Source organism: Gopherus evgoodei, chromosome 11 (genome assembly GCF_007399415.2).
Source record: "Gopherus evgoodei ecotype Sinaloan lineage chromosome 11, rGopEvg1_v1.p, whole genome shotgun sequence".
NCBI classification, from domain to species: domain Eukaryota; kingdom Metazoa; phylum Chordata; order Testudines; family Testudinidae; genus Gopherus; species Gopherus evgoodei.
This window is the reverse complement of record NC_044332.1, coordinates 39,611,311-39,638,510: the sequence shown is the minus strand read 5'-3', so window position 1 is coordinate 39,638,510 and position 27,200 is coordinate 39,611,311. Positions and strand designations below refer to the sequence as shown.

General features: G+C 41.1%; 1 pseudogene; it reads right to left on the bottom strand.

The window, feature by feature from the left end:
• Nucleotides 1-10,810: 10,810 nt before the first annotated feature.
• Nucleotides 10,811-27,200, bottom strand: part of LOC115659885 — a 232,988-nt pseudogene continuing 216,598 nt past the window's right edge.

Genomic DNA, 27,200 nt, shown 5'->3' with positions numbered 1-27,200 from the left:
ATCCCTCACCCCCATTCTCCCGTTCTTGTAGTATTCCTCGCTTTTTTTTTAAACTAGGATTCCCTCTCAGAAGAGTAATACCTGTCAACTCATTCACATCAGCAGCTGATTCTGTTATTCACTATAAAAATATTTAGAAGGCCTTTTCCTTTTAAGCATGTTGTTTTCCACTCTGTGAGGGAGGGAGTGTAAGCAAGACTCGCCGGGGCTCAACCCTCCCGGATGAGGAGGGGAGCCACACCGGCCTCGACTTGTCGTCTGCAGGTCTCAGTTCTCGGGACTGTCGCCCACCGCGCGGGTAGTCGGTCCCTGTGGATAGGACCAGGCAGTGGCACAGTCAATGGGGGCCCGGCCCTTGGTTCGGGCGGGCACCAACACACAGTTAATAGGAGCTCAGGTCGCCTGCTGCAAGGCTGAGCAACAATATACAGTCAGTTCGGGGCTCAGACCCTCTGCTGCGGGGCTGAGTAACAATACACAGTTATCCCAGCTCCAGCCCTTTGGTTCAGGGCGGGATGGCAGGAGTGCGGGTTGCTCGGGCCCTTTGAGACAGGGCCAAGCAGTGGCACGGGCAAAGGGGGCCCAGCCCTTGGTTTGGGCGAGGCACCAGTTACACAGTTATAACAGCTCTGGCCTCTTCAGCTGGGAAGAGGGGGAATCTGCCACCCGGTTACGGGTGGCAGGGGGAACGCAGGCCCACCCACTCCACTGCTTTCCAGCCCAGGGCCCTAGTAGCGGTGATCATCGCTACCGGTGGTCAGTGGGGATCCTGACCGCAACACACCACCATGGGTATCGGGAGGTCTGCAGCCTGACCTGGGTAGGCTGCCCCTGGCTACTTCCAGTGTCCCCCTCCGAGCCTACCTGGTTCGTGGGATCAGCTTCAGGGACGTCCCACCACATCGGCTCCTCGCGGCCAGGGCTGGATGGCAGGTCCGGCAGCTCTTCTGGCAAGTCCGGCCAGGACAGTTCCGGGGGGTCCTCGGGGCCGCAACAGAGGTGGGGCGGCTCCAGCAGGTCCTCGTCGTAGCGGGCGCGGGGCGGCTCCGGCAGCTCCTCGTCGTAGCGGGCGCGGGGCGGCTCCGGCAGCTCCTCGTCGTAGCGGGCGCGGGGCGGCTCCGGCAGCTCCTCGTCGTAGCGGGCGCGGGGCGGCTCCGGCAGCTCCTCGTCGTAGCGGGCGCGGGGCGGCTCCGGCAGCTCCTCGTCGTAGCGGGCGCGGGGCGGCTCCGGCAGCTCCTCGTCGTAGCGGGCGCGGGGCGGCTCCGGCAGCTCCTCGTCGTAGCGGGCGCGGGGCGGCTCCGGCAGCTCCTCGTCGTAGCGGGCGCGGGGCGGCTCCGGCAGCTCCTCGTCGTAGCGGGCGCGGGGCAGCTCCGGCAGCTCCTCGTCGTAGCGGGCGCGGGGCGGCTCCGGCAGCTCCTCATCGTAGTGGGCGCGGGGCGGCTCCGGCAGCTCCTCGTCGTAGCGGGCGCGGGGCGGCTCCGGCAGCTCCTCGTCGTAGCGGGGAAGTTCTGGCCAGTCTGGACATCGGCCTGCGGCCTCAGCAGCTTCCCAGTCAGGAGCTCCCGCGGACAGGTCTGCTCCTGACGGTGGCTGGGCTCCAACTGAGGGCTGAGGGCCGGCTTTTATTCTTCTGGGTCGCCGCTTGACCCTCTGGGGGGCGGGACTTCTGCTTAGAGGCCCCGCCCTTAGGGATGATTGACGGGGCTCGACCCTCCCTGATGAGGAGGGGAGCCACACCGCCTCGTTACAGGGAGACAGTGCATTCATGGGATATGTTTTCCTGTGCCTGCCTCTGCTTATCTTGTATAGCACTGTCACATTTTCCAAGGTGCAGTCTTCTGGATTTTGCAGCATCCTTTGTAGAATTTTGCTGTATTTGTTGAAAGCCAGGGTGGGAGGGCATGTGAGATCAGCTTTTTTTCAAATGGATCTTATAGATTTCTCTGAACTGCTGTGACCTGTGAATCAAAGCATCAGTACATTTCTTCCTTTTATGCCACTTATCATCTAAGTTTCAACCACCATCTTTCCATCACAGGTCTCTTCTCTTCTTGGGAGCCATTCAAGGTTGCTTCATAATAGATCACTATTAGGTAATGCGAGGCACACCTTCCACCCGAGGGGCAGACATGCTATCTCTAGCCCATGGGTCACAGGAAGTGACTACTGGTGGAAGGGCAAGAGAGTAAAACACTAGCCCTGGGCTACAAGGCTAGCTCTTGTAAGAAAGCATTTGACAGGATTTGCATTAGTTTCAGACAGCTGTAAAAAAAGATCCTGAGAGATCATACAGATAATACAGTTACTAGGTAGTCTGACATTTATCTCCTTAATTTAATCACTCATACTTGCTGTTTCTATGACATTTGCTGAGCTCATGAAGCTTAAACTGTGCATTTATTCAGATTTTTGCCCTTCAACTCCTTATCCCACCTCACCCCACTTTGAAACAGCATCTGTTTAAAAAAAGCAAAGGGTTTTATCTGGTGTCTCATCTGGTGACATGTCAGGCAGGGATACAGGAGAGGCAGATTTTAAAATCAGGATGAGTGAGGCATCATCTTACCTTGCAATGTGTGTGCCAGAGAGAGGCTATCCTCCACTGATAGCAATAATACAAATTATTACAGAAAGGATTTTTCACATGCAAGTCAATCAGGTTTTATTTGCAGGCTCTAACAGTGGGCTACTGGTCTCCCTCATCCATATGGGCTCTCTGACCAATGGATCAGTGCAGCTTATCATCCCTTTAGCCACATCCATGGGTATTCTATGGGCCATCCTCAACCCCACACCTCCCCTATGCTCAGTCAGAAAAAGCTGGCACAGAGCCCAGCTGTGGAGCACAGAGTCCCCCTTGCACTGCATTCTGCTTTTCAATGATTTCACTGCACTTTGCACCTTATGCAAAGGACACTCCTTCATGTTAAATCCTAATACTTCTGTCAGATATGTTTTAAACAATCAGTGCATACTTTCACCCTCCTCTCCAAACACGAATATTGTGTCTAGATTGACTTTCCCATACATTTTTTTTTAAAGAGCAGCTGTGTTGTCCTTCATGAGAACACCTTGTGATTTACCATGACTGCTTTATTTCCCCATGGCAATGCTTACTGTCTTCAGGACAGTTGTCTATCAGAGGCTCCACAGTGCTCCAGTTTTCCATTAAGGGAAGCTAAAGTCCCATGATGCCCTGGTTGAACTACTCCAAAATCCACCTCTGGTGCTTCATGATTTCCCTCCTCTGATCAACAAAATGTCCTCCTTCCCTTTTCCTCTTCCAGGGGTCTGAAATGGCCTCAGATGAACTCATCTGGTTTGGACTTGTTTTGCTTTTTGACACTCTCTACTGCTATGCCTGCCAGTTCCTGGCAGAGCTTTGCTGTCCCTTGGGTGGCTCTATAGAGATATCATAGTGTAGACTGGTAGAGATGAGCCCCCCCCCAGGATGGCATCAGTACAAGATGAGAGAACCCAGAACTCCTTGGGTGACTTCTAGTGGTTCCACTAGTTGGTGGCAGTGGAAGCTGGCTGAGCTTCATTCTCCCTTTCTGTCTGCTCATGGGAGTGTTTCAGAGGTATTTAACCAGATGCTTTTATCAACAAATAACAACTGATCATCAGTGAATTTTTTTCTTCTCCTCACTTTCATTCCTTTGTGCAATAAGATACCCAGGACTGATGCTAGACTAATGTATATTTCTGGAAATGATGCCCCATTAATGCTACCCATCACAACGGCAGAACTGGGTGGGTCAGCGCTGTCTGCCTGCTCTGAAACATCTCTTCCAAGTTTCTTTGCCCTTAATGCAAAATGCTGTGCAATGGTTACCACTGGAGTCTGACCCTTTCTCCTCCATGTACCCAACAAGGTATTTATTATCTATTATGTATCATGACCCAAACAAAAGACCTGAGCCCAAGTTTAGTCTTTCAAGTGGTAGATACTACGTTACAGCTCTCTGCCCACTCACTTTGAAGAGCACTCACAGCTTGATTTGAAAAAAGAAAGAAAAGTGAGAACAAGAATATTACAGAAATTGTCCAATGTCTCCAACCAGAGCAAGGTAAATGCAAAATTTTCTTGCCTTTCACTGCTGTTAATATCAAGCTACAAAAAGCTATTCTGAATTATGCATAGATGTAGGATATTTGCCGGAAAAAAATCCAATCGTTTATATTCTGTTTTTCTGATGGGCAAGAGGCACCATCCAATCTGATTGACTGTTGGCATGTAACTTACTACTGAGCTAGACTGTATGTTGATGGATAAGCCAGTCTCATCCAAGTGTCAGGAAGATTATATGAAAAGGAAAAAAAAAAGAGCTGTCGGTAGTTGCTCCATCTCTGAGGAGATTGCCAACTCACCCTAACAAAAGAAAACATTAGTGTGCTATTTGCGTCTCACAAAGAGACTGTGATAAGATGACATGATAAATGATAGAGAGCTTTTTTCCCCCCAATAAAAACACATAAGGTAGCTAAATCATAAAGTGTAAGGAATATCTTAGCTCTTTGAATTGGGGCGAGCCATTTATTAAAAATAAAAAAGGTGAAATTGTCAGAAAAATGAGTGTCGTTTCTGTTTTTTCTGTATTTCTTAAATTAACTCAAATTACTTTATGTAGGGGAAGTACATATGTATACACTGAATATCCTAAGAGCTGTCTCTTTCTGAGCCCACACAAAATTGCACAGGAAAACAGGTTAGGAGCTTCACTGTTTGTTTGTATAAATGGCTATTTGAGTCCCCCAATTCTATAAGTATTAATTAAAAATAGGAATGTGTGTTTTTTTTGTTGTCAAATTTGGAGTCCACTTTCAACATTTGGCACTAATGATCATATCTTCAAAACCTAGTTGTAGAATTATGTGCATTTATCACAGCTTTGCACACAAAGACTTGATCATAAATGAAAACTGCTGCTTAGGCATCTAGAAAGCCAGTTAGATGCACAGATGTGATCTGAACGTGCATTAAGTCCAAACACAGCAGGTAGGTTACTGCATTGACATTTGTGTATCCAAATATCAGGCTTCCCTTTGTGAACATTTCACCCGAAATATTCAAGATTAGTGAATGTCATTATCTACACACTCTGGTCATCCACAATGAATAATAACTACAAATAAAGGAGAGAATTATATCACAAACCCCCACAGGTTAATTATAAACTATTGCTACAGTCTTACTTATGTTAGTATTCCTGGAGCACTTATTGAACATATGACCAGGTAGGACAGCACGTATCAACTTCATTTTAAACCTGAGTATATTCTGAGGCTGAACCTTATCCAATGGCTAATGATTACCTTGTAATCATGGTCAAAGGCACACGCTAATCCATTTAAGTGTTCCAACAGCTGTATAGATTGTGAACCATTCAATATTTTTGTCTCGGTGATCAGACCTCATGGTGGATTTGAGTGGGTCCATTTTTTCCCACTCCCAGAGAATTCCCGAAGTGGGTATTGCCTTCTAGCCTAAGGGTTGCCTCATGGGTGCATTCCCAAAATAACCACCACAGCTGGCAACCCCTCTTGTTGGCAGTTGCAGCAGAGAGGCTGAAGGAATGAATGGGTATGGGGACGTAACTCCCCTCTCACCAGCTCCAAGCTCAGGCTGAGGCACAATGACAAGGCAATATTCAGAAGGTTGTACTGTCACGTCCTAAGCTGGGGATAAATGGAGGCTTTCAGTCTTCTGAGCAGCACTTTTAGTGATCATCCATTTCACCCAATTTAAAAACCAAACAAGCCATTTAGAGTTGACAAACCACGTAATAATATTTTTTAAGGTCCATGCAATATGAGATGCCAGAATGCCTCCCAAAATGCAGACATCTACTATATGCATTCACGGTCGAGTCTTTACTTGGACTGGATCATCCCACAAGGCAGGTAAGCAAAGCACACATACCTCCAGAACTAAATCAAGTCCCTTAAGTAAATGCCTTATCTCATGTATTAGCATATTCATTCTCTCATATTCTTGAAAACAAATCAATATACATGGAGAACATTCTGCTGTTTTGAGATAATGTCAGACATGTTATATTCTTCGGGAAGTTTCTCCTGTATATCATCTAGTATTCCTTTACCTTTATTTTTTTCATGGTAGAAGTTTCTTATGTATCCAGTTCTGTGAGCATTTGTAGAATTTAGGGGGCTATTTACATGCAGAGGAAGTTAAAAACATACATACCTGCTTAACTTTATGCACTGAGTAGTTCCACTGATTCTTGTGGGACTAATCTCAGTGCATCACATTAAGTACACATCTACCTCAATATAACGCGACCCGATATAACACGAATTTGGCTATAACGCGCTAAAGCAGTGCTGCGGGGCAGAGGGGCGGGGCTGCGCACTCTGGTGGACCAAAGCAAGTTCGATATAACACGATTTCACCTATAACATGGTAAGATTTGTTGGCTCCCGAGGACAGCATTATATCGAGGTAGAGGTGTACATGCATAAATTGTAGCAGGAATCTTAGCAGGCCAACACCTAAACATTAACTACCTGGGGAAAACTCCAGCATGACCTTTGGAAAATAAGACCCCTTAATGTGATTGGAAAGATTGTCTGAATGCAAAGAAGAAAGTCACAGCTTGAGTGTCTGACAACTGACTACTACTTTTGCATCTTGCAGTCATGTTGTAGCTGTGTTGGTTTCAGGATATGACAGAGACAAAGTAGGTGAGATAAAATCTTTTATTGGCCCAAATTCTGTTGGTGGAAGGGACAAGCTTTCGAGCTTCACAGAGGTCCTCAGGTCACCACTTTGCTAACCACTCCATTATTGTGATACTTAATTGTACCCCTGGCGCGATCAGCCCCATTCACACAATTGTGTTTGTGTGTGGGATGGAGAATTGCAGCTGCTTTTGTAGCACCATCTCCCACTGTGTCTCTGCGCTTGGTGTGTCTGGGAATTGGCACGTAGGATGGAAGAAAACCAGCCTCACCAGAAATCTGTCCAGGAGTTCTTCCAGCTCCTCCTTAGAAGAGGGCAGGAGTATCAGGGGAGGCTAGTAATAGGGGAAGTTGCAATATTTGAGAGAATCAGGCACTCCCAGCATGAGAGTATGGAGGTACATCCGCATAGATATATTTGGCCTCCTCTGAATTCTCCACAGAACTTGGAGGCTTTGTCTTTAGGAATGGGAAAGGAGTGAAAACAAACCCTACTCTCCCTTCTCTGGATCAATTTGGAGGAAATGATGCAAGAACACATCACAGGGTTTTCCTAGAGGAAGGCAAGTTTTGGGGTACAGTTCATGGAAAAATGGGATACTGCAGCTTGACAAAGGATTCTAAATAGCTGAGTCCTACTAAAGCATAATAAGACTCAAAAGGGATTGCTGTGTGACTCAAAACAGTGTTTAATGTATTCAGATTTCTTTCATGTATCACTTAGACTGTAGATCATTTCCTTGCATTACAAATTTCAAATCAAAGCTTTTTATAAAGCCATACAAAATAGCTTTTACTTGTGAAACCAAAGAGCCAACAGAAAAAACAAACAAGCGCTACACCATCTTGTGAAGAATTTGCAATCTGTTTTTACTAACCTTTTCTTCCACAGTCTGCAAGACTCCTTCCCCAGTAATCGAATCCTTGGATTGCAGTTCCAACAGCGTATGGAACAGTTTATCTGAAGTCACTGTCATGAATTCAATCTCTGCATTGGGGGGCAGACCACAGTGGATGGGGTCTTTCAGGAGGTAAATTTCATCAGTGTATTTATGACAAGGTTGATAATCCAGGAACACAAACCTAGCTTCCTGTAAAAAAAAACAAAAAACAAACAAAACAAAAACAAACAAACAAAAAAACCACAAGTGACAATCCTTGCTAAACAGAAAAAGGAACCTGTTAGCTATAAATCAAATTATTCTGTTATGGAGTCATTGCTGAGAATGACACTACTTAACAGTTTATGTCCATGAAAATTAATCAGATTTATTCCATATTTTAATTAGCTTCTTTATATCCCATACAGATACTGATGTTCAAAAGACAAAAACTACATGAATTTGCAAAAAAAAATCAGGTTTTTCTTCAGTTAGCAAAAAACATAATAATAATTTTAATTTTAAAAACAGAGAGAACTATTTTAAAAGAAAAATGTTATTTCTGCCAAATTACAAAGTGCTGCTTTCTGGTGTAACATTATTGTTCCTTATGCCAATTTATTAAATAAAGCAATTTATAGTAGTATCTCTGAAAAATGCCATCCTTTCTTGAAATTAAAGTGAGTGATAGTATAAGGTTTGCAAAATAAAGAGGCACATTTTTTTTCTTAAGATTATTACCAAAATACATGCATTGTCTATTTGACAATCAATACACTCCATAAAATAAAATGGAGCTATGGTATCATCATCATAATTTCTTTTCAAATGGTTTGCTGAGAGCCAGATTTTATCCTTTAGGGAACAGAATGGCAAAATTGTTTAATTCAATATCATATATTCATAATAAGCTGTAATTCTGCTGTATCTCAAAACTGCTACACAAATATTTTAGGCTCACTAGACATTTAAAACAACAGACAGGTGGAGTACATTTATTTATTTACATTTGTACTGACTTAAAATTCAAAATGCTATTTGAGGCTTTTGAAGTATTACTGTGGGATGCTAAATTACTACTGAAATCTTACAGTTTTGTGATACCTTTCAACCTGCCAAGATACATAATGATGGTGGTGATGATGATGATGATAACAACAATAGCAGTAGTGCAGGATCCTTAAAATAATGTGGGGCTCATTTCTGAAAGATAAATACCATTTTCTCTAACTTCAGTTTTGTGATTCAGCATTTGTGATGCAAGTAATCTGCAATAATGAAAGTAAAATAACCCCAGGTTTGTGTAGGATGGAGATACATTTGAATCTAAAATGAGGCACCCTCCCTTATAATGAAGGACATGCTAGCAGCGTGCAGTGCCATGATGCAAGGCTTCCTCTAGAGAAACTGCAAAAAAGTTCATCTTCAGAAATGACACTATACTGAAAAAATGAACAATTATTCCAGATGTGCCTCCTGCCGGGGCTCGAGTTTTTTCAGTGCCTCACCAGATCTGTTTGGAAAAGAGTTTCCCACTGTTTCTTTGAGAGAGAATGCACCGTGCTAGTAGGGCCAGAGAAAGCTGAATGACCCCAGATTCATGGCAACCCCAACTGCAAATATGAGTAGCTCCTTGAAAGGAGTCACAGCTTTCCTCCCTGCAGCCCCTCTATAGTCTACTCTCTTTTTAAAAATTCTTGTTTCTTTTCACTGCATTCTTCCTTGGCTTTCTTTTAATCCTTTTCTGCTCTTGTTCTTTTGTTCTTGTTCTTGCACTCAGAGCAGGTTACATACTGCTCAGGGGGGTAGGGAATGTACACAACAGGCTCTGTGGGTGTGTTCTCTCATAGCTGAGCTGAGTGGTGCATGGGACGGGAGAAAGGAAGTGGGCTTGAGCCAGTGAGCTGCTGCCTTGCCCTGCAGCTGTACACCTCTGGGGCCTGATTCTCCACTACCTCCCACTTTGTGTAGCTATTTACATATGTACACGGTGTGTATAAAACACTACCAATCTGATCTGGAAGTGTGGTATACCCATTTTGCACAGGTGGTTTGTGGAGGAGGGGAGAGAGAAAAAATAGATATAAAAGGAATATGTGTGGTGGCAAATATACTGTTTCATGGGGTAAAGGATGGGGGAATCACAATAGACGATTAGTGTTCCTCTATGTCAAAAGGGATCCCAAAAAAAAGGGTTGGGAACCATTAGTTTACAACAATCAAAATGATCCTGATTCTGTATCCCACAATTCCCATTGACTTCAGTGCAGAATCTTGTCTGTCTAAACAACAATAGTAATAATTGTGCACAAATGAACTTCCTTGTACAGCATGAAGTAAAAGGGCTTTTGCTGTCACTGCCTCTTACCATGTGATTTTAGAACTTGAGGGAATTCCATAAATATTATAACCTTCTCCATACTGCATCTGGTACTACATTAGCAGACATCTTGTATGGAAGGGAGATCAGAGACCACCAACAAAAATCATCAGGGGATTGGACAGATAGACTTATGAGCTAAAATAGCTAAGTCCTTAATTGAACCCAGGATGCTTACATGGGTAGAAGGGGAGGAGTACATTTAAGGATGTCTAGGTGGAGAAAAAATAATGTTGCTTAAAACCAAAATCCACTTTCAATAGAACTTTGTGCCAATGGATGGATGGATGCAAGGTTAGATCATCACTGAGGCATCTCCCCTGGCAAACCCTACAGATGTTCTGTTTTTACTCCAGTCCCATTAACTTCACTCAGATATAATCTCATGTTTCAGGGCTTAAACCATATCTAACCACACTGAGCGATCCTACTCTGAGGTTTGTTGTACCTTCCTGTGAAGCTTCTGGTTCCAGCCACTGTAGGATACAGGACAGTGGACTAGATAGACCATGGCTCTGATCAAGTTTGACAATTTCTAGATTCCTATGTCAGATGCTCATTACTATAAGACAGAAGGATATACACCGACTGCATTTTGATATCACATTATTCTAGTGTGTGAATGATGTCTCTAAAATTTCAGCATATCTAGAGTTATTATACAATGAAGTTATCCATCTTAGTCAACTTAACCATATAATTTTTAAACATCAAAAAATAGTAAGTTATTAAAAGCTGATGTTACTGGTATTCTATTTTTACTTAGATAGCTGAGAATTTGAAAAGGAAGAACCCAAAGCATGATGAGTACAGACCATGTAATGTAGAACTGAATACACAACCTAAATTATGTCAGGGTGAGGTGAACTAGTCCGACAACAGTAATAAATGACCCAAACTTTTTTATAAAAAAGATGAACAAAATCTTTTCTGCAATTCCGAACAGTTCAGGTAACTTTCTTCACAAATTATCTTACATAGTCATATGTCCCTTTAATTCTTGATTCCCAGCTAAGACTGAAAGCAGGAAGTTGAAACTATCTTGAGAAAGAACTCTTTGCAGGGTAGTTCTGTCTTAACTGGAATCAGGAAGCATCAGAAACTTGCTTGAATAAATACGCGGCTTGAATCCAGTTTTGTTAACATAAGTGATTTGGGGCTAAACAGCCACACCTACATTCTTTTGGGGGATGTATCCTGATCTATCTATGAAGATTTACTAATTGAATTACAAGCAGCTAAGCAGTATCCTTATAAAAATAGTAATCAGCAGTCCAAAACATTGCAGAATTACTGTTGTAAGCTTTAGCCTTTTGGATCCTTACTATAAAATAATGTAACATTTTCTTTTTTATATAGAGAGGAGAAGATTCTGTTTTATTGTAAAATGAAACAATTTAAGGTAAATAATGTTATGAAAGGACATAATTTGTACTGCCAATGTAAAAATGGATGCAAGATCCAGGGAAATTAAAAGGTGAAATAGCACATCATGATCCAGCAGTGCACTTATCACAAATAACGCACGTTTAAGAAAAATTATATTCCTCAAAAGTGTTAAGTTTACATATAAAAATGTGCCAGCTTCCAGCAGGGGGAGCTCTAACTCTGGAAACACTTTTGTGGTCGCTGAAGCTTTTATTACCTGATTGGGTTGCATATACTCTTCCAACTATGTGCGACAAAGTCTTCTATCCTAGTCGTCTGTAATATGACCACCATACATAATCTAGCCAAACAAGTAACGGAGATCTTCCCAGGGTACCTACAACAAGAAAGGTATTTTTTAAGTGTAGGGTTTGATTCGAAAGGAAATGAAATAATTATTCAGCCAAAGAGCAGAGACTAGTTAGTGTATCGGGATTTCTAGCCTCAGTGAAGAAAGATTCAATTCTATATGCCAGTCAGGTTCAGAACAACAGTTGATGGGGCAGAAAATTTCCACTATTCTACTTGTCACACAAGAGAGGTCACACAAAGTCATCCTTCACAGAATGTGTTAATCATCTTTAAAATTCGAATTACAAATAAAAACCCAGTGTTGCACATATAGGAAACAACAGGATTAGGATTAGGTACAGCACATTTATCAAAGTAGTCAGGGATAGCACATACTTACTTAAATGGGTTAAGGAAATGCAAAAATATCTGAGGATTTGCTTCCAGGTTGTTGTAGAGAACAGGGTCAGAAATTGTGAGGTCCCCATTGTTAAAAGGGTACTTTCTGTTCTAGCCCTGAGGTCTAAATTTCTGTCACTCATCCAGACAGGCATGACAGTGGCAAAGTGAAAAACAGAATCATCTTGAATTCCTGTTCACAGGTCCACTGATCAAGCAGGTTCTGAAATATCAGAGATTTCACTTATTCAAGAGACTCTATCAATTTGAAAATTTCTGTGTGAAGATTTTGTACCTCCTATAATTATCAGTAACACTGCAGATGACTATAACTGACAGAAGTTAGTGACAAAAGTATCTTCACTATTTTTTGCAGCTTGTTTACTTTGTGCATTTGTCAGCACTTTGTGTCATTGTTTCCCCTGTACCATCCACTACCTATTTCCTTTCTTGCTATAAGACTCCTATAAACATCAACAGGGGAACAAAAAAGATGTTATAATTTCTAAAGGGTTTTTTAAGATGATTTTCACACCATACTATTTAAGATGTGAACTATCAGAAAATAGATTTTTTTTTGTTATTAGGAAATTTCTCAAAAAATTAAAGTTAATGGTCTCCCTTTAATGTGAATATTCATGTTAAAGAGCCAACTGATTTCTACGACTGTCTGTGCAACGTTGCTTGCCATTATTAATTGTATCAGTGTTTGTATATCTTTTAAATATCAATACAAGTATTTTAATTAAAAATACATTCTAAAAATGGAAACAAGTTGAGAGAAAAATGAAGATGATCTAGTACAACCAAAGTGATGTTTCATATTACATGTATCAAAACACTTTGGACTAGATGCTTAGCCGGTGTAAATTGGCATAGCCCCATTGATTCCAATAAGGTTAATTGATGTACACAGTAATAATACAAAATACTCCAGTGGTACGGGGCACAAAAATTCATATTCTCGCATCTGAATTAAAGAACAAAATGAAACCAGACCAAAATAATTTCTCATTTCTACACTACAGTAATTATCTGTAATGTCTGCAAACTGTTTCCCATGCACACAGGAATATATTTAATCAGAAGCCATATTTCATGCTTCAGAATGAGAGGATCTAATTTCTTGTTTGATGTACAGTTATGCCGCTATAAGACAATTTTCTGAATGGATCTTTATGTAATGAAGTTTATTCTATTTTATTATCTCACAGCCTGCAGTAGCTGTCAGTGACTTTTCAATTTTAAATGATTTTACAATGATAAATTTAATAAGCCTATTTTTGTATTTTATAACTCCTGTGATGTTTTACTTGCCTGGCCAAAATTATCCAGTGCAGCATAAAGGTTAGCCAGCATTCCAGTGGGTGGCTCATTGGTTATTTTAATAGAGTTTTCCAAAATTTCCTTTGGAATGACATGATCTTTAGGAGAAGGGGCAGGTTCACCCGATAGTCTGGGTGACTTCCTTCACTGTTTCTCCAGGAATTCCTCTAATGTGTCAAGCCACTTTGCTACAAGATGAATTTTCTGGGCAAGGGGTTGGGGAGGTAGGAGAGTGAAATAGGCTTCCCAGTGAGCTATTGATTTGGAATATGAAACATTTTATTGATACAAGCAAATCCCAAGCGTGAGGAAGCAGTTTGATATAGCACAATATTTGAAAAAATCATGTGCATCTGTTTAGCACAATATGCTGCATAATGACAGCAATCTTCCCTGTTTGTATCTATTCATCTGATTATACAGAGTAACAATTCTTTTTGCTACACATTTATTTACCAAAGGATTTTTTTATGGATAATAAATTAGTAAATCAAATAGCATGTGTTTGGTAAAATACTTTAGTCAACTCCACACAAGGCAGATGCAGTTCACATTTTATGTGATATTCAATGACCCATTAACACTCATACCTCAGTATGAAGTTATGAGCTTCTCTTTTGGATGAGACAAAGGAAGCTGGTAATCATTATTAGGGCTGTTTTATCTAGACACACATTATTTTGAAAAGCTTCCATTTTTAACCCTGCAACGTAGGACTGTTGTAATGAAGAGCTTTGACGTACTTGAAGTATAACCCAGTGGCCTTCTTTTGATGCTTTAACCATAGCTATTTCTGTAACTGCTTCCTGTCCTTGACCCAGAGGTACATTGTGAAGTTTTCTGGCGTCAGTGGTAAATTCAAGCTTGCTCCCTAAACAGAACAATATATTGTATCACTTCAACCCAAATAATTAATATCGTTCAAAGAATCACATACTATGCACAGAGCATTTAAATGGTACACATCATAGAAGTCACTAAACTGAGAACAAAACAAAACCAAAAACAATAAAAAAAACCCTCCAAAATATAGTTTCAATATATCAGATGGACTAATATGTTTTATTCCTTTTGTGCTTCTTACAATATAAAATTGCAGATACAATAAGAGGCAATCCAGAAGGAGAACAACCAACTAATTCCCACTAAAGAAATCACTACCTACTATACACATAAAATACAATTATAGCACAAAAAATGCACTTGCTGGTAATGTAATGTAAAGGCAAATATAAAAAAACTTCTGACTAAAATAATATGAACTGACTAGGGTATCTGTTAAGCAGCTGCACATCCTATGTACACACACAGTACAAGGAGTTAACTTGCAGTCATTACATTGAAATTGGGGGGCGGGGAGAGTCATGGCATAAGGAAGGGTGAGTTGAAATTAACTTATTTGTCTCTTACCAGTGTAACTGGGCCAAATTCTTCTCATGCAAAACTATTGACTTGTACTCATCTAATCAAAACAAATGCTGGCCCTTTATTTTTTCACCAGAGAGCACCCAACAATGGCATTGTACGCTGTCTGAGTCAAGCACTACAATTGTCATAAAGGAGCATGTTTTCCAAATGTCATATATTTCACAAATTTACATGTGCCGGTACTCAACAATAACGGAGGTTCCTTATTTATTTCTCTAGAGGGATCAATTGTAATAGCATTAATTACAATGAATTATTTTGGTATTAATGTGCATGAGTAGGGGTTCCACTCCAATTCAATAGCCAGTTTGTTAGTTGTAAGCATTCCCTTTTGTGCAACATTAACAGACATGTTTGGCATGGACTTACCTAATGATTCTATGACTTTCAATGGGTCAACTCCAGGAGACAGATGAAAACTAGCAGGACTGTTTTCTTAAAACTATTTTGCAAACTCAGATTTATGCCTCTCTACATATTTGGTTCCAAATTTCTCTTCAACAAAGTTCCTATAAATTAAGAGTTGCAAAATGATAAAGCTTCAGGGAAACCAACATTTAAAAGCTATGAAAAACCATTTATACTACTACTATTTAATCATGACTCATATTTGGTAGAAATCCAAGAACACCACACTCTGGAGGCAAAAAAAAATCTGTCCCTCTAAGTGTTCAGGTTAGTAATCTAACCTAACACCATATGTCATCTGATCTGGTCTTTTGGCCCACACCATAATCAGCTTCTAGAGGGAACATTTCATTTTCCATTCTTGTGAAAATTTCTTTTTCTTTGGACATTCTGATTCCGCCACTTTTTTTCCTTCATTTCGGGGAGCCTTCAAAATCTTTATCCAACCCACAAAATTCATCCCTAAAACGCATTGTCTAGAGATGGAAAAAACCCTAAGCACACCAATCACATTTGACTGTATCCATGTATATTTTTAACAGCAAAAAATCCCAAATTCTTTGCACAGATTTTGTTTTATTTAAAACGTTTGTGGGCTTCCTTGCAAGCCTACCCAGGTTCCTGAGTAATACTACACCTTAATTGTACTCCATACAGAGCTGGAGTGAAACTCCAGTAACCTATTTTAGCTGTGGTCAATATGAACTCTGAATAAGAAGTCAAGTTCCCAAGCATCGATTCCTTATTCATAAGTAAAAGCTGCAAGACAAAATGTTTACATAATTAAATGAACAATTCCCCAGGTAATGCCTACAGCTCTTTACATTTGTAAGAGCTTTGGATCCCATTCATGACCAAATCCCAAGTTCCAGAAGTTTTTTTAAACTTGCGGTCTATGGGTACCATAACATATTGATTTAAATATAGAAGTGTTCCCTACTGCAGCTGAATCAATTAACAGTAGATAAGTGGACAAAAGGTAGCAGTTGGATGAGCCCATTTGAATCAAACAAAAAACACCCTTGACCCTTCATACAAAATTTGAACCAAACCCAAACCTAAAGCTGTTTTCAAGTTCAAACCTTTAACTCTTTCTGTTAATTTTTTTGCTCCCATCTGTGTGACTTTTTTATATGGGCCCAGGGATAGAAACACTAAAATGTGGGGAGAAACGAAATTTTATGGTGTTCCTGGCTCAGTCAAAACCAAAGAGCACTGAAATGTCATATTACATTTCCAGAACTGAGAGGATTGGATAAGCAACCACATTTTTGGATGGTTATCAAATCTGAATCCGAACTATCTAAGATTAGCACATTGCCAGCTTTTGGCAACCACATTTTAGAAATCAAAAGTAAGCATAAAACCACTATAGTATTTAACTGTCTTGTGCAAGGATATGTTGTTTGCCAACTTTTGGAATTTACTGAGAAAGCATTTCAGCTAAGTGTTAGTAGCCACCACTGCCATCAGAGCAGCAAAAAGTGTGACAAATAAACGACTGACTGCAATTGCCCCTTTCAAACAGAACAGGAATGTTTTTGGAGGGAGAGGGGAGGGCGGGAGCATCCCTGCCCCTGGTGGAGGTCATTATTCTCCGGAAACTGGTAAACCAACCCTGGCTCGTGTAGATACTTGAGAATAGGAAATGTTTTGCCTTTGAAATGCATCAGATTACATGTAGCTTCAAAGAGCGTTCATGGGGAAGACACCCCCGGGACCACCTTACAAGGGTTTTATTTCTTGCCTGCAAATTAGTCAGTTCAAAACACTGCTTCCTCTCAGCTCAGCCCTCAAATCTAACACTGCAGGTGCCATTTGCAAAATGGGGGGTGAGAAAGAAAAGTGACTGTTTCAGAGAAGACAAAAATATTTCTCAAAAATGAAGCCAAGCGCTGTAGAGGCAGGAATAAGATGCAGTTCAGCTGGCAAGTAATATGCTGACAGTCAGATGGGTTTTTGAGGCATTTCAGTAAATCCCTCTTTTTTCAACTTCAGCAGGGGTGCATTGAAACAGCTACAGTTTCCAAATGGCAGACAGACAATAGCATCTACATTATTTTTAAGACAGCACCCATGGCATTATGATGACTACAACTAAATCCATTTTAAAGTGGGGGAGGGTCAACAAATGTATTAGCTCTTTGTCAAGTGCCTCACTGACATTTCCCAACTCCCTCAGCTTCCTCTCCCACCCCCTTTTTTTTTTTTTTTGAGAAACCTGGTAAAATGCACTAAAGGATTTAAGGTTATCGTCTGTCTCTCTGTCTAACTTCTGACATATCTTTATGACAATAAAGAGTCACTGTCAACTGTAATAGGAGGGCAACACAATGAATCCTGGTAAGTCAGAGAGGGAGGTCATTTTTTTTTCAACTTCGCTGCCCTCTCACCCCTATTTCTTCCTCACATAACAGAAGTGCCATCTGTTCCTATCCCAAACATGCATGCATTTGATTTCCATTCAGTAATAGCTAACAGAAAAAGAGATTATCACGCAATCTAAAGCACTCATCAACATTAGTAGTCTCTCCCATCCAATGTGTTTTGTTTGCACCTCCAAAGATTTAGAGACAAAATGGAGACAGAAAAGTGCTTTCATTGCATTCCTCTCTCTGGTAGGGGACCATATATTCAAAGGTACAGAACATGGCTACAGTAAGGAAATATGAGGCTCTGGAGCGAGAAAGTTTGTGTGCTATAGCTTGCAGTCATATAGCAAGCAATAATACTTGAGTGCTGTGCTATCAAGATGCTGCATTAGAATACATCATTACCAAGTAACAATGTTGCATGATGCCATGTCACCTTGTAGTGATGCAAAAATCTGTATACCTTGCAGCTGGGATGTCAACATTAATAATGTGGCTTCCAAAATCGACTCTGTACAAAAGTCATCCCAAGGTTCCATGTTTAGTGTAGCTCAATGACTTCAGCTCAAATCTGCGCAGTTTACAAGTAAAAAAAATTACAAGTTTTTTTTCCTAACTGCCGGGTCAGCAAACTCAACTTGGGATCTTAAAGTCAAGCTGGGTTCTTTCCTTCCTATCTTGTTACCAGTGCTAATGATTTTGTAGGCCAAAACCCACCTTCAGTTACACCTGGTGCCACCTCATGAAAGCAATAGCTCTACATTTGGACTTTAATTAATGGTTCAACTGAGGCCAGTTTGTGGTTGTCCTGAAGTAGTGCTAAAAAGAAAAGAAAGAAATATGCATTTTGTTACCCAGACAAGCAGACATGACAAGATATATTCATGGAGCAGATCTGCTGAGACAGCTGGTGCCAATTTGACTTAATTACTTTTCAAATTAGAATGGCACTTTAAACCCAAATTTCTTAATGATCTAACCTCTGTCCCATCCCTCTTCCCTCACTTTCTGCCCCTCCCTCTCCACTCCTGATTCATAGATATTAAGGCCAGAAGGGGCCATTGTGGTCATCTAGTCTGAATAATTCCTAGAGTAGATTTTTTGAAAAACATCCCATCTTGATTTTAAAATAGTCAGCAATAGACAATCCAGCACAAACTTTGGTGAACTGTTCCAATGGTTAATTATTCTCATGGTTAAATTATATGTCCCTCCCCTGTTTCTTTCCTTTCAGTCCCTGCCTCCTCTCACCTCACCCTCCTCCTGTTTTCGTCTTCCTCCTGCCTACTTCTTTAATTAAACCAGCTCTTATATGTCCAGGGCCTTTCCACACCACTGCAAGGTGCGAGCAGAGCTGGGAATGGGGCAGATCCTGGAGCACAGGAGATGTATGGGCAGCACTCCCACACTGTGGAACTAACTGGCATGGTAAGACAGTGGAATACAGCCAGGAAAATTTCTGAAAAGCAGCCTGTGTCATTGCAGGGGAACTCCAGGAAGCTATGCTTGTGCTTTGGAGTAGCTATTTTGTTCAGCTATTAATTAATCACAAGAATCAGAGGCTTTTTACAAAAGGTGGAGGTAGGGGGAAGGCATCAACTCAGCAGTGTTACGTGGTTCAGCTGCAGGGGACCTCCCTATGCATGGCTACTAGCTGAGGTTTTGATGCAGGAGTTGTGGAGAGCCAATAGATCCAAGATTATGTACCCATGGATCTACTAGAATAAGGAGAGAGTTAATCAGAGCAAAGGCTTGGGGCTGCAGTAGATGCTGCAGAGCAACTGCTGAGGGGACTGGGAAGAATTTCTTGTGTCCTGTAAGGCTGCCTACTCCAAGCCCAGCTGCTCATGCTCAGGATGGTGGGCAATCTACAATGCAGCTGTACAAATCAAATATTGCATAAGCCGAGTCTGAAGCAGATCTGTCTGGCAAACCTCCTGATTTCTACATTATGTCAAAATACATGAGTCAACATTTCATTTTCCCAAATTTTCAGTAATTTAGTTGCCCTATTCTTGTCCTTTATATCCTACACCCGGATGACATTTTTGAACTATATTTTAGGAGCTTAATTTGATCAAATGATTTAAGGGAACTCCCAGTAGATACCTCTGATTTAATGCTAAATGTATTATAATGGTTAGCATTTCTGACAATGAAGTTTTATTCTGTTCCAGTTAATTTTTAGGTAAAACATGCTTTATTTTTTACATGACTCAGGAACGCATGTTCCTTTTTTGCAGTTCAGCTAGAAAGTAAAAAAATAAAATAAAATACAGAGCTCAACCTTGCAAAGTGCTGAGCACTCTCAAAGTGAGCAGAGGGTGCTCAGCACCTTGCTGGATCAACCCCATAATACATCTCCCAATGTGATAGACTTAACAGTGACATGTAGGTGACCCAGAAGGAGTTGGGGTAAGACACAGCTAAAGGACTGATATTCGGATTTGGTAAATACTAGCAGTGTCTGAATAACTGCTTTCACGGCCTCTTTCCTCTTCTCCACATGGGGAACTCAGTGCTTAATTTGTATGAAAGAGGTGTGGAGCTCAAGCAATTAGGTGCTGGGGTTCAAGCAATATTTTTAACATTAAAAAACAATACAGCAAACCAAGAAGTACCGGGGTTCAGCCCTGCCAAGCCCTGGCACAAATTAAGAACTGATTCAACCTCCTCTTTCCCCACAACACATGTTCAACAAGCCAAACCAACCCCTCTCCTAAATATGCCACCTTCCTGCAGGACATGACAGCTAGCATCCCAATAGGCCCTCGGCCCTTCTCCTCTGTCCCCATTTTTTTTTCCAAAAAGGAATTTGTAGTGAGGGGTGCTAAGGCCTGTGCCCATCATACAACCCCCTCCGTGAACCCAAGAGAGCAATGTCTGGGTTGAGAAGCAAAGACATAACAGAGAAATTTCCAGCCGTGCGAGGGGAAAAAAAAGCATTTTACACCAAATCAGAAAACATTACAGAATACTCTTCCCTTGCCTCATAAGAACAGCCATTTGGGTCAGCCCAAAGGTCAGTCTAACCCAGTATCCTGTCTTCTGACAGTGGCCAATGTCAGATGCTTCAGAGGGAATGAACAGAACAGGAAAGCATCAAGAATTCCATTCCCCGGTTTCTTGCAAACATAGGCCAGGGACACCATCCCTGCCCATCCTGGCTAATAGTCAGTGATGAACCTATCCTCCATTAATTTATCTAGTTCTTTTTTTAACCCTGTTATGGTCTTGGCCTTCACAATTTCCTCTGGCAAGGAGTTCCACAGGCTGGCTGTGCATTGTATGAAGAAATGCTTCCTTTCGTTTGCTTTAAACCTGCCACCTATTAATTTCATTTGGTGACCTCTAGTTCTTGTGTTATGAGAGGGAGTACCTTTAAATAATACTTCCTTAATTACTTTCTCATCCCGCACTGGGTTCTGTGTGTGTGAAGACCATGCCATCCTTGGCTGACCTAGTATAGAATTTCAGAAATGAATCCAGCTCCCACATTTTGCTCCCAGGATGGCTAGTGGGAAAAATCAACTCTCTTCACTGGGATAACTTTCCAGGGATGATATTGTTTTTGTGTCCTTAAGAAAGCAACTTTGTGTGGCTGGGAGTACTGTGGAAATTGCACACTCAGCCCCAGGGAGCATCTCAGACTCAGAGTGACACTGATGGACCAAAGGCCAACTCTCCAGAGGCCCAGTAGAGCTGTCCTTCCCCATAAGCAGCTCAAGCACCAGTATAGAGTCCTAGTAAATGTACAAACCAGTTCAATCTCTCCCTCCCTCAGTGGGAAGAGAGGAGGAGGAGATAGCTCTATGGCAGAATCTCTCCTCACACGCAGCAGATCAGGACCTGCACATCTTAAGGTTAGTTCTTCATAGATAATGACTTATGGAGCAAAGTGTTGTGGGGGAAAGAGATCATGGACTAAGCAAGCAACATACAAAGGTGTGTCCGTAACAGACGTACCACACCTGGAAAGCTAAATGGGCTGTAAAGGTAAGTTTGTCTCTTTCAAACAGACCACGACTGATGTAAATGAAATTGGAGTATGTCACACACTCGGTCAGGTTGTTTATGCACTCCCACCCATTATCAGAGGGTTCTGCCTGCTGCACTGCTTTGTGAAATACAACATAAAAAGCCTGTGACAGAAGGGAGACAAGGGTCTAAGCCAATGGTAACACTAGATTAAAACAGCAGCATACAAACATATTGATCTCTTCCTGAATAGTAACCTTGAGTGAGGACTGATATATTGGATTGATTTTATTCAGCTCTTCCATGAGGAAATAGAGTTAGGAAGCTCTTGCCACTACTGACTGATAATGCTCATGAGCCTCATTGATCTTTACTTTGTTGACTTTTGCTTCCAAAACCTGCAATATACCAGAGATACAGAAACTGGGAGTGAAGAGCTGGACCTGGCCTGAACAAGACTGACAGGATTCAGTGAGCAGCCCTGTGACAGAGGCCTTGGGAGAAGCCAGAGGGTTTGAAAATGATGGAGGTAGCAACAACTTTTGGGTCTGGTTCTGGAAGGTTCTGAGAGCCTTAGATTCTGCAAGGTTCGAGATGTGACATACTCTCAACTCCCATTACAGTCAATGAGAGCTGAGGACCCAGCAGGAGGTGCTCACCCTTTGAAGGATCAGGCCTTTGAGGAAGACACAAGATTAAGAACAACATGAACTTCTTTTCCCTGCTTCAGTTACTTTTCAAATCATTTTAGGGCATTAGAAATTCAAAGGGCCGCATCCTAAAATTGTTTTACATGCAGCACTCCCAATAAGGCAATGGAGTTTTGAGTACAGACATTGTAGGATTGAGTCGCAAATATTTAATTTCAACCCATTTGTTTCTCACTGCTCAAACATTTTAAAAGAAAGAAAGAAAATAAATCAGTGATTACTTTCCCTCAATGGGTTTTGTGAACTGAGAATAGAGAGAAGACACAGAAAGTATCCAGCTTCTATATATGCTCATAGCAAATGCAGCTGCTTGTAACGTGCTAGAACATCTGCAGGAACATGACATTCATGCAGAATCACACACATTAGAATATAGCTTTATAAAGAGAATAGTTTAGTTATGAAAGCATCATAAATCTATTCTATAATAGCTTTGTCCATCACCTCCCCTTGCTCTCTTTACATAATTTTAACTGAAGAATACTGTCAAACTGGTCATAATGGGACAAATCCTCAAGTCCTTCATCATTTTTAACTCAGCCCTCAGTGGTTTGAATAATGTCATGGTAAAAAATGACTATGGATTTCAGGATTTGGCCCTTTTTGCATTAATAGCCACTCTGTAATTCTCTCTTTTCAGGAGAGGCATGAAGCTACCAAAAGAATAACAGGCGGAAGACATCACTGCCTGAAATAGCTAACCTCATTCCAGGAAGAGCTGATCACATTTTGTAAGAGGCACTGCTAGTCTGCAGAAACTAGGGAACAAGGACCCGAGTTTCTATTCCCTTGCACCTTGCATAGTCATTTACACCAGTGAAAAGTAAATGGTAGAAATGTTACCATTCCAACTTTGCACTGCTGTAAATGAGGGCACATGGAAATGGACAATCAGGCCCCCAAATGTGAATTTTTGCAGAGTAAGAGGCAACCCCTTCCCTGGTTCCTTTACAAGTCCCAGCTAAAGGCTCTTCCTTAGGATTCACACTCAACCATTTTAAAAAGCAAACGTTCTAAACAGTTCTTTTAAACTCCAGTCTATCCCAACAACCTGTTTATAAAGAGTTCTGATGCTTTAGTTTATTTGATGGCTTCTTTTGAAACAGGCTTTTAATTGAATGTTTGCTATCTACTGCTGTTTCATCAATATAAGCTGTTTCCTAAGGATTTTTATACGGGAAACTTTGGCAATGATTTATCTTAGTTTAAAGTTATCTAGGAGATGGGTGAAGATGACCCCCACAGTAAGACGAATACAAGCCTGCTGCTAATGTGCAGATTCGCTATTTACTGGGTCCCTGGGAACATCTTACTCAGAGTCCCCTAAGGAGAGTCCAGGCAGGATGCATACACACAGGGTAATCAGCCATAGCTACATTCTCTCATTCTTCCCTCTGACGTCAGGACTCAGACAAGCCTGATGGAAGAGTAGCCCAGCGGGGTTCACAGCTTTCAGCTCCATCTAGTCTCACAGCACTTACTGAATCCTCTCCACCTAAGGAAGACCTTCAGAAGTAAGCGTCTTCCTTTTCAAAAGACACTGTCACATGATTAATGTTCTGAGACATTTCTGTAGTTGTTTGTTGATGTTCTCTATTCTGAGTTGTGGAAGGGTTGGGATAATAGCATCTCTGTATTCTGAGCTGGCTTGAATGTTGACATCCTCAGATTTTTTGGTCAAGTCATTTAATCATCACCTCAGTTTCCCTATCTGTGAAACGAGTCAACTATGTATTTTTCTACCTAACAAGGATGAACTGAGGATGAATTAATTAGTTTGTAAAGCACTTTGCAGATAAAAGGAGATATAAGTGCCACGTATTTATTACTGATATCACATGACATTTTTTACTTATGAATGTAATATTTCTCTCTAAACTGCATATGAACCCTGACTTTAAAATGCAATGATTTCTAACATTAGCTTCTTGGTTAGCATACTTAGCACTGTTTGCACAAGAGATGCAATGATGTGCATCAGCGTAGCAGAAATTAATATAGAGCTCCAAAATGCATATTGCATTCATCACTTTCCTGTTACCTTCTTGAGTTCCTCAGTTTGTATGCGGTTCATTATGCATCCACTGAAAGGATTTTCCATACTGGACATATGTTTTCACAGTCAGTTCTGACTACTTAGAGCCAGAGAAAACAGCTCAATTGATTGAATCTGTCTGCCTGCATTTCACTGGAGTAATTCTTGCACTGTTCTCTCCGGTTGTTTTATCTAATCTCCTTGGGCCCTTGGGAGTTAGGTGCCTAGGTGCTTTTTGAAAAACCCACTATGTGCCTATCTGTATTGGTGCCTAAATACCTTTAAAAATTTGGGCCCTTAGTTTTATGATTGAGCAATGTCAAACAACCAATAACTCAGTACAGTGCAATCTTAACAAAATTCTAAACCAAACAACATAGAAAAATATCAATAAGCATGTGGCTCATAAGAAACTATGAAAAGAGATGTGTCAAAGAAAAGCTAATTTTCAGTTAACAGTCATGTGAAATGTAAAACATCAGTCTAATTCTCTTCTTCTTGCAGCTTTTCTTTTGAATTTATAAAAGGATTTCATTGTGATTAAAACATTTTAGAATTATCAGGGTACAAATTACAGAGAGATTCTACTACACAACATACACGTGCAGTTTCACCTATGTATGTAACCAATGCTGTTACCCAAGGAAAAGAGTTATTAAAAAGAATCTCAAACACACTGAGATCCTCACAGATTAATATGTTGAAAATAGAGGTGCTGCAATAAGTATAATTATGAAAGCAAAACATCTGGTTTTGATCAAAAAGAGCCATTTTCATCTTATCAAAATGATCATTATTGTTCCTGATCTGATTCTTTTCATATTTTACCTTTAGTTCTATTTCTGCTGCTCTGTGTTGTTTCCAGCTTTTCAGCCAGAAGTATATCCCCAAAGAAATTACTCTTGGCAGCTGAAAGGCGTGCCAGTAATTCATCTTCAAGCATTTTCAACTCAATTTTAAAATAATTTTGCTGCTTTGTGAGTTCAGACTGAAATGAAGATGGCTAGTTTGCAAATCTATAAATCAAATAATGTTAATATAGGAAATATTGCATCTCTTTGCTTCAAACAAACTGATCGCCTAAACCTTCATTATAAACCTAGATTTTAGTAATTAAGTTTTGGATTAACATTAAAAGGAAGAAAATGTATAAATTGTGACCTTTTTTCTGATTATTATTAAACAAATTTAAATCAGAAAAATTAGCTAATTACTGGCTATAGATTCCATCCTAATAAATCTGAGTTGAACATCCAGATTTATGTCTGACCATATCTTACAATTATTTCTGTGTACACCACACACCAGTCATGTCATCCTCTTTTAGGCAAAAACATGCAGAAGCAGGAAGAAGTCATATACAACATTAATAGCTTCAAAGCCATGGAAAACCTGAGGCATTATCCCCTTGGTTCATACTGGTAGTAGCAGAGCAGACCTAGCCTGGCATGTGCTTTAAGTGTACGGATCCTTGATGCTTTGCAAAGAATCATGGCCCCAATGTCAGTCTGAGGGAATTCATGTGGCATGCCTACCCCACCAACAGCTGCAGAAGCAGCTTAGTGACCTTGCTGGCATTGGTCCCTGGTCTCCAGTTGCAACTTTGCAATGAGTACAAGCCATAGATCAGGAGCATGAACTTCTCAGCACTTATCTGTGGCAAATCTGTGGGGGTTCTGAAAGGATTATGCTGTCTACAGGAAGTTCCCCAGGCTTCTGATGACTGATATCTCCAACCCCCAGCCAATAGAATCCCACTCTTGTAGAGAGGTTGAGGAGAAGCTGCTGGGGAAGGAGTTGTGTAGGCTCTGCTCATAGGTTCTTCCTTGGCATTTTTCATGGCCCAGTTAACAAGATCTATTCAATGCATTGCTTTATCCCTTTATCCCTTTCTCCATTATTTCTCAGTTATCAAAGTGTGGCTTCCTCAGTGAGGATTCTGTGCATGCCAACTCCAAAGTACTAACACAGGTATCATCTATTCTAAAGTAAAAAAAACAGATGCCACAATTTTTACAAGTATAAAATGTGTATTTGTTCCACCCTCAAAGAAATCTTTTTGATGCTACCAAGCAGAAGATATTTCAGTCCAAAAGGAGCATTCCATCTCAAACATAACTATAGTGTTGCCACTACAGGGCTCAACTGGCAACATTCAGACTTGGTGTGCGTCCACACCATGGGGAGGGAAGCGTTAGGGTAATATTTTCAATAGTGCCCAAGTCGCTTAGAAGCTAAAGTTCCATTCTCAAAAGTGGCTTGGACACTTAGGACCTAAGACTTATTTAAAGTCAGTGGAACTTAGTTTCCTAAATGCCTAAAACCCCAAATCCTATTGAAAAATCCATTATGCTCCTAAATTAAATACTTAGGCACTTCTGAACATTTTAACTCTTCACAGTAGGTAAAAAACCCAAACTCACATCAGTGAGTCTCAGAGCCCAGGCTTGCACTGTAACGATAAAAATAGAATAGCCATTTGCACTTGGACTGGAGCCTGGGCTCTGAGACCCACCCCCCCTTGTTGGGTTTCACAGCCCAGGCTCCAGCCCAAGCCCAAGCCCAGACATCTACACTATTTTTATCCCCATAGCGCAAGCCTAAATCATTTTACCTGGGCTCTGAGACTCGTTGCCATGGGTCTTTTTTTTTTCTCCCCAGTATAGATGTGCCAATGAAGAGACAATGCATTTTACCTCTTGTTTAGGCACACCCTCTTCCAGCCCAGTCCCACCCAGATTGCTATGCCAGCCAGCTCCTGTTGCTCCCCATAGAGGAGCACAAGCTGCAGGTAGCTTGCAGTGGTGCTCACAGTATAGAGGGTTGGCACAGGTTTCACCACCAGCAGAGGCTAGCATTTCC